At 43.7% G+C, this 6,934-nt stretch overlaps 1 pseudogene; it reads left to right on the top strand.

Annotated features, from left to right (window-relative positions):
* The first annotated feature begins 351 nt into the window (after positions 1-351).
* Positions 352-469, top strand: LOC126196129 (5S ribosomal RNA; annotated as a pseudogene).
* The last annotated feature ends 6,465 nt before the right edge of the window (positions 470-6,934 follow it).

The raw sequence follows: 6,934 nt of genomic DNA, 5'->3' as shown, positions 1-6,934 counted from the left end.
AGGTTCTGTTATTCCAGACTTTGGCACTGAACCCTAACATTGACACATTTCAGTGGATGGAGCATTTCTCCCAGTTTCGACTTGTAATACGCTTCGTGACGTAGTTGCAGAGCGCGCCGCTAAGGGGTAGGGATGTCAGAAAACGTAAACAAATTATCCACTCCATTGTGGAAGATCGAATTATTTCGCTTCTGCTTCGCGTCGTTATTTCGAATTATTTCGCAACTCAGTGAACAGATTTCCAAAGCGGGTTGCTGTCATTGCGCCTGTATGACTTCAGCGCGTTACACTCACATACTGATGTTTGATCACAAACGGTGTCCGTATTAAGCACATGTAGTGGGAGTTGAGGCCAACGGCCTTGCCGCAGTGGCAACACCGGTTCCCATCAGATCACCGAAGTTAAGCGCTGTCGGGCTGGGCTAGTACTTGGATGGGTGACCATCCGGTCTACCGAGTGATGTAGGCAAGCGGTGCGCACTCAGCCCTTGTGAGACAAACTGAGGAGCTACTTGATTAGGAAGTAGTGGCTCCGTTCTCGGAAACTGACATACGGCCGGGAGAGCGGTGCCCTGACCACATGCCCCTCCATGTCCGCATCCAACGACGCCTATCAGCTGAGGATGACGCGGCGGCCGGTCGAAACCTTGGGCCTTCATGGCCTGTTCGAGAGCAGTTTAGTTTAATGAGAGTTAAGAACTTCGAGAGATGCTGCATCCACTGATGTGTCTCTATCTGGGTGAATTATAGCATCCCTCAGTTGTCTACTGAAAGCCTATAAGTACTTATGAATAAGTCTGTTTTCTGCAGTCATGGCGACACTATGACACGCATATACGATGTTCATCTGTTGGTGACAATCAGAAGAAGTGGCACTTTCTGTAGGGCTGGGCCCTTGCTGTAACTCTGTATGTCTCTTTTCTAAGTAGAAGCTAGTTAAAAAGCAAGGTTGCACAGTGGCCGGGCAGCTTCTCCCACATATTTCTGTAGTCTCTGGTAAGCGATACTTGAGACTGTGTAAAGAGCGACACCATTGGACACTGGATGACTGGAAACGAGTGATTTGGGTGATGAATCACTCTGTACCCTGTGGGAATCCGATGTAAGGGTTAGGGTTTTGAGAGCGCTTGAGGAATATTACCTACCATCGTGTGTGCTGCCAACAGTGAATTGTGGAGGAGGTGGTGGTGTGCTATGGGGTGTGCTTTTCGCGGTTAGACTGTGATCCCTTACTGCGGTTACGAAAACGTTAAAAGCGGAATAATGTGAACGCCTTATACAAAGCTACGTATTGGGCGAAGTAGAGGAAGACTTCAGAGATAATAATTGTTCTTATGAGCGTGACGATGCACTGTGTCATACACCACCATCTGTAGGGAAAAGGTTTGTGGACAAAAACATTCCTCAAATAGACTGGTCTGCCCACAGTCTCTACCTGAACCCAACTGAACGCTCTTGCGATCAGCTAAAACGTTGACTTCGCTCCAGACTCAAGGGTCCAACATAACTACCATCTCTTGTTTCGGCTCTTGAGGAACAATGTGCTGCCATTTCTTCACAGACATTCAGACAACTTATTGCAAGTATCCATCTCAGAGTTCAAGCTGTCATAAAGCCGACGGATGTACAAACACCATATTGACATCTACTAATAGGGTGCTGATACTTTTCTTGAGATAGTGTGTGTAGCTTCCACAAAAGAATGAATATTTTGCTAGCTTTCTGATCAATTCTTTGACACACACACACACACACACACACACACACACACATATATATATATATATATATATATATATATATATATATATATATATAATATATATATATATATAAGGGAGAGTCAAATGAAAACATTAAATTTGTAATAACAAATCGAAATTTCGCGCCGTTATCGTGTAAGTTGGTAAGCGTGCTACAAAAAGCGTGCAGAATGACCTGTAGATGGCAGCATAGTGCAGATTCACACATACTGTCGCAGTATCAGTAGAAAGATGGCCGCCCCATTTGCGACTTGCACCAGGGAATAACAGCGTTCTGTTATTCGGTTTTTGCGTAGTGAAGGTGTGAACCTGTTGAAATTCATCGGCAGATGAAGGCTCAGTACGGTGATGCATGTTTGTCACAGCAGCAAGTCTACGAATGGAGTAGGAAGTTAGGAAATGGTTTGACTTCAATGGAAGATGCTCCTCGTCCAGATCAGGCACAACGAGTTGTGACTCCACAGAACATTGCAGCAGTTGAAGCCATAGTGAAGGAAAACCGCCGACTGACTCTGAATGACACTGCAGCATGTTTACAGATTAGTCATGGGTCAGCATACCGCATTGTGCATGATGTGCTCCAGTTTCACAAAGTGTCTGCAAGGTGGGTGTCACGGCAGCTGACTCCTGGAATGAGAGAACGACGTGTTGATGCTTGTGAAGAACTTCTTCGGCGCTTTGAACGAGAAGGCGATGGCTTCCTTGCAAGAATCGTTACTGGGGACAAAACCTGGGTTCACTTCCACCAACCGGAAACGAAGAGAGCGAGCAAGGAATGGCGCCATTCCTCATCACCAAGTGATTTCCATATGTTTGGACCACTCAGAGACGCAATGGGAGGAAAGAAGTTCCGTTCTGATGAAGAGGTACGCCACGCGGTGCATGAGTGGTTGCGCGGACTACCAAAAGAATTTTTTTTCTAAAGGAATTTATGCACTTTGTAAGCGCTGGAGGACTTGCATTGAGCGTGGGGGAGATTATGTTGAAAAGTGATACAGCTTTGTACCACTTTTGCACAATAAATAATACTTAAAAGTATTTAAAGTTTTCATTTGACTCACCCTCGTATATATATAAAATGGACGGCAAGAAATAGTGGTTACTGCATTCACATGTAGGACAACTACTGTATCTTCATTCAGTATTGTGCTGCTGTGATACTGCGCAGTTTCTGTAGTGAGAGCTTTGCTTTAGAACTGAGTGACTGATTTGTGCAAGGAGACAAAACAACAGTGGTCTTATTGCAACCACCGAATCTGAGTTTATTGTGGGGTTTCTCGCCATGTGATTCCAGCAAAACCATCCAGTACTCTTAAAGAGCAATAGGTGACCATTACAAGTCCTTAACTAGACAAAATTTCTTCAAGAAGCAATGAGTCTTTCTCTTTCTTTTTACCTCCAACACTTCCTTATTGGAAGATTAGGTGTGGTACAGTTTCATCACCCTCACAACGTAGTCCACTCTTTGGTGCTTATTTCGCGTGTAGATGTTTCCTCAAGTCCCCATGGCCAGTAATTAGACCTAACACGAGTCTAATCTGTCTCCTTGTTCAAGTTCAGAATTACAGAATTTCTCTTCAGACATGGATTTGGTGTTATTAGCTTGCCAAGTTTTTATTTTTGGATCACAGTACAAAATTATACTAACTGACTTCTGATACAGCCACGTAGTTTTCATTTCACCATGGCCTTGGCGATGATTAGGACTGGTTCCGGTCGAATAAATGGAATTTTCTCACCTGACCTGTTGAGCCTACTAGCTTGTTCATTGCCAGTAATTCCTGAGTGACCAGGACCCACGTCAGGATTACCCAGCTACTTTCCTCTGGCTCACAAGGACATCATGGCATTCTGCTACAATCTTTGATCACGTTGCAGAACCGAGAGAGCTGCTTCGCTGTCTGAATAAATGTAGATGCTGCGATCCTCGTAGCATCTTCGCTAAGTCTGCTCCACACATACTCTGATAGCGGGTATTTTCCCCTGGTATACCGTGACCAGCTTCCCTAGAGAGACTGCTCTTTACAGTTAAGACTGTACCCCATATATCCCGGACTGGTTAGCACACTGGACTCGCACTCGGGAGGACGATGGCGCAAATCCATGTACGGCCATTCAGTTTTAGGTTTCCCGTGATTTTCCTAGATCACTCCAGGCAAATGCAGGGCTAGTTCCTTTGAAAGGATACATCCGATTTCCTTCCCCGTCCTTGACACAATCCGGCGTCCATCTCTAATGACGTCGATGTCGACGGAACATTAAACCTAATCTTCGTTCCTTCCTTCCATATACCACCACCCCAGAGGCATGTCTTCTGAAAGGTGTCGTGGATCGTTCTTCCACTGATCCCATCTTTCAGTTGTAACATTAACAGGTGTATTCAAGGAGCTGGAAATTATTGTCTGGTAATCCGGCATTTCACCGACCATTCCTGTATTTGCCACACTCACTATATCGGTATGAGATACCTGATATCCTATACGTATTCACTTCTTTCAGTTTTTAACCTGTATGACTCTACTGCGGCCTCCATTCTAATCTAAAGGTGGAAAGGGGGTGGGGGGCATGTCCAACATGGTCTCCATCCCAGCAGAGAGCGTGCTGCTAATACCACCCCTTATCACTGAGAGGCCAACATCTGCCCCTTGTCAAGCTCTTAGCAGTCACCGTTACACTTTGTTCCATCCTACTGTATCCCCATAAATTATCACAGGTCTTATTTCTTTAGTGTATATCCAGTACGTACTCTTGCGGCTTCAGACCTAAGTTTTTTAACAGGTATTTCTAATGCTCATAAGAGTATCTTTGGCATTCTTTATGCGAGGGGTCGGTGATGGTTTCGCATACAGGATTACGCCAAGATATTTCAGCGCCTCCTCTACTGGTAGAATTTTGTCGAAATTGGGATTCCAGCACATGTCTTGGATATGCTTCCTTGAGATCTACAGTACAACAGTTTACTTGGGATGGACTATTAGATCCCATTAATTGTTCTAGATCTGCATAACGTCTGATGAACATTGTGCCATTGTTCTAGCGGCACTACAGTGTTTGCCAGATATTACTGTAATTACATCGCCAACGTATCCTTGGCAAAGATAATGTCTAGCATTTAACTCTTCAATGAGATCATTCACCACTAGGTTCCCCTGTACTGGGGACAAAGTCTCACCTTGTGGATACTTTCTGGTGGTGTTGATTACCATTTTCTGATTCATGGTGGCTCCTACCACTCGTCTACTTAGCATCGTCTTAACCCGCCTGCATTTGGTGGTCTTAATGCCATGATCTTCTGCAGCTCTAATCGAGGGTTCGAAGGTCGTATTGCAAAAATCCTCTCGATATCCAGGAGGATGCAGAGAACAATTTCCTGAAAGTGTAGAGTTTTTTTCCACTTTAACAACTAGACTGTGAAGCGGTGTTTCAAATGATCTTCCAGACTGATATGCTTGTTGGTTTTCATGTACAGGAACCTCAGTTAACCTCCTTTCTCTAAGGCGTTAGAATATTCGAGTTCGTAGTTCGATTCTGGGTTTAGGTGCATTTTTAATTTTTCAATTTGCGACTCTATGTTATGATAGCAGCTTTCCTAATCATTATGCAGAAATTACAGGAGGTCTTATACCAAGCACATGCAATTTTTTTAATGCTATCGCAGAAATATGAGTGCAATCATTTATATTTTTCCACTTTTGAAGACGTATTTTGCTGCTAAATGTTTACTCTTTTCTCTTTCACACACTACAGCCCTTCATTCTTTCTGATCCATTGTCAACACTGCTTCCTCTTTTTCCAGCTACAGCCCTTCGCCACAAAGTAAAAAAAAAAAAAGAACCGATTCCACCCATCTGCTTCCAGGTGTACCCCTGATTCTTAAGTATTTTCCATGCAAATCACATAGGCGCATCACCTACGTCCATTACATTCGAATCTAGTTTGCGGTGTACCCTCCTACCATTGAGTCTATCTAGTATTTCCAACTATCGTGTTTCCCACTTTCATGTCCATTGTCTTTCTTTGGGACATAACATCAGCAGCAGGGCTTTCAAAAATGGTTCAAATGGCTCTGAGCACTATGGGATTCAACATCTTAGGTCATAAGTCCACTAGAACTTAGAACTACTTAAACCTAACTAACCTAAGGACATCACACACACCCATGCCCGAGGCAGGATTCGAACCTGCGACCGTAGCAGTCCCGCGGTTCCGGACTGCAGCGCCAGAAACGCACGGCCACCGCGGCCGGCCAGTAGGGCTTTCAACTCGATTCAAAGGTAATTACCAAACTTCTTTATTATTTTCATTATTTACTTCTTGTAATGCTTGTCTTTCAGTTCTGTCAGCTACTATTCTTGTTATTATTATCATTGGGTACATTGATGTATATCTGGGAAAACTGTCGTCTGTTACTGCTAAGGAAACGACGTAATTGGGGTCTTACCTGTTTCACAAGTTACACTGTTGGGTTAAATAGCAAAGAACAAAAACCGTCGTTTTACAAATCGCGAATCACACAAACAGACGGCTAGCTATTGACATCATGCCTGAGAACATCATATGTTGCAGACCTCTTTAGTGAATCATTATCCGTAATTCACTCCCATTTATATACAGGGTGTAGCAAGAATGTACGGCACAACTTACTGGACACATTCCTCAGACGTAGACAAAGAAACTATGTTATATGGACATGGGTCTGGGAAACGCTTTGTTTCCATGTTACAACTCATTTTCTCCAGCTCATTAATTAAGGGAAACAAATAAGAACGGGATGCACCACCATACCACATGCAACTCTTTCTCTCAGTAGATGTTCAATATGCCCTCCAAGGGCACTGATACATGCAGCAACGCCGCAGCATGTTGAATCTCTGCCGCCCTGATCTATCCATGGAGTATTGCGTATGGTTTCGCAGCCTTCCATAATACGGGCACAGAGACTCGGAACACCTTGTACTGGGATTTCCATGCCCGAGAGCTCTCCACTGCTCCCATATATATATATATATATATATATATATATATATATATATATATATATATATATATATATATATATATATATATATACTGAAGAGCCAAAGAAACTGGTGCACCTGCGTAATATCGTGTAGGGCCCCCGCGAGCACGCAGAGGTGCTGAAACACGACGTGGTATGGACTCGACTGATA

The sequence above is a fragment of the Schistocerca nitens genome, chromosome 7, assembly GCF_023898315.1.
Source record: "Schistocerca nitens isolate TAMUIC-IGC-003100 chromosome 7, iqSchNite1.1, whole genome shotgun sequence".
Taxonomy (NCBI): Eukaryota; Metazoa; Arthropoda; class Insecta; order Orthoptera; family Acrididae; genus Schistocerca; species Schistocerca nitens.
The sequence above is the reverse complement of the archived record's forward strand: the minus strand, read 5'-3'. Positions and strand labels throughout refer to the sequence as shown.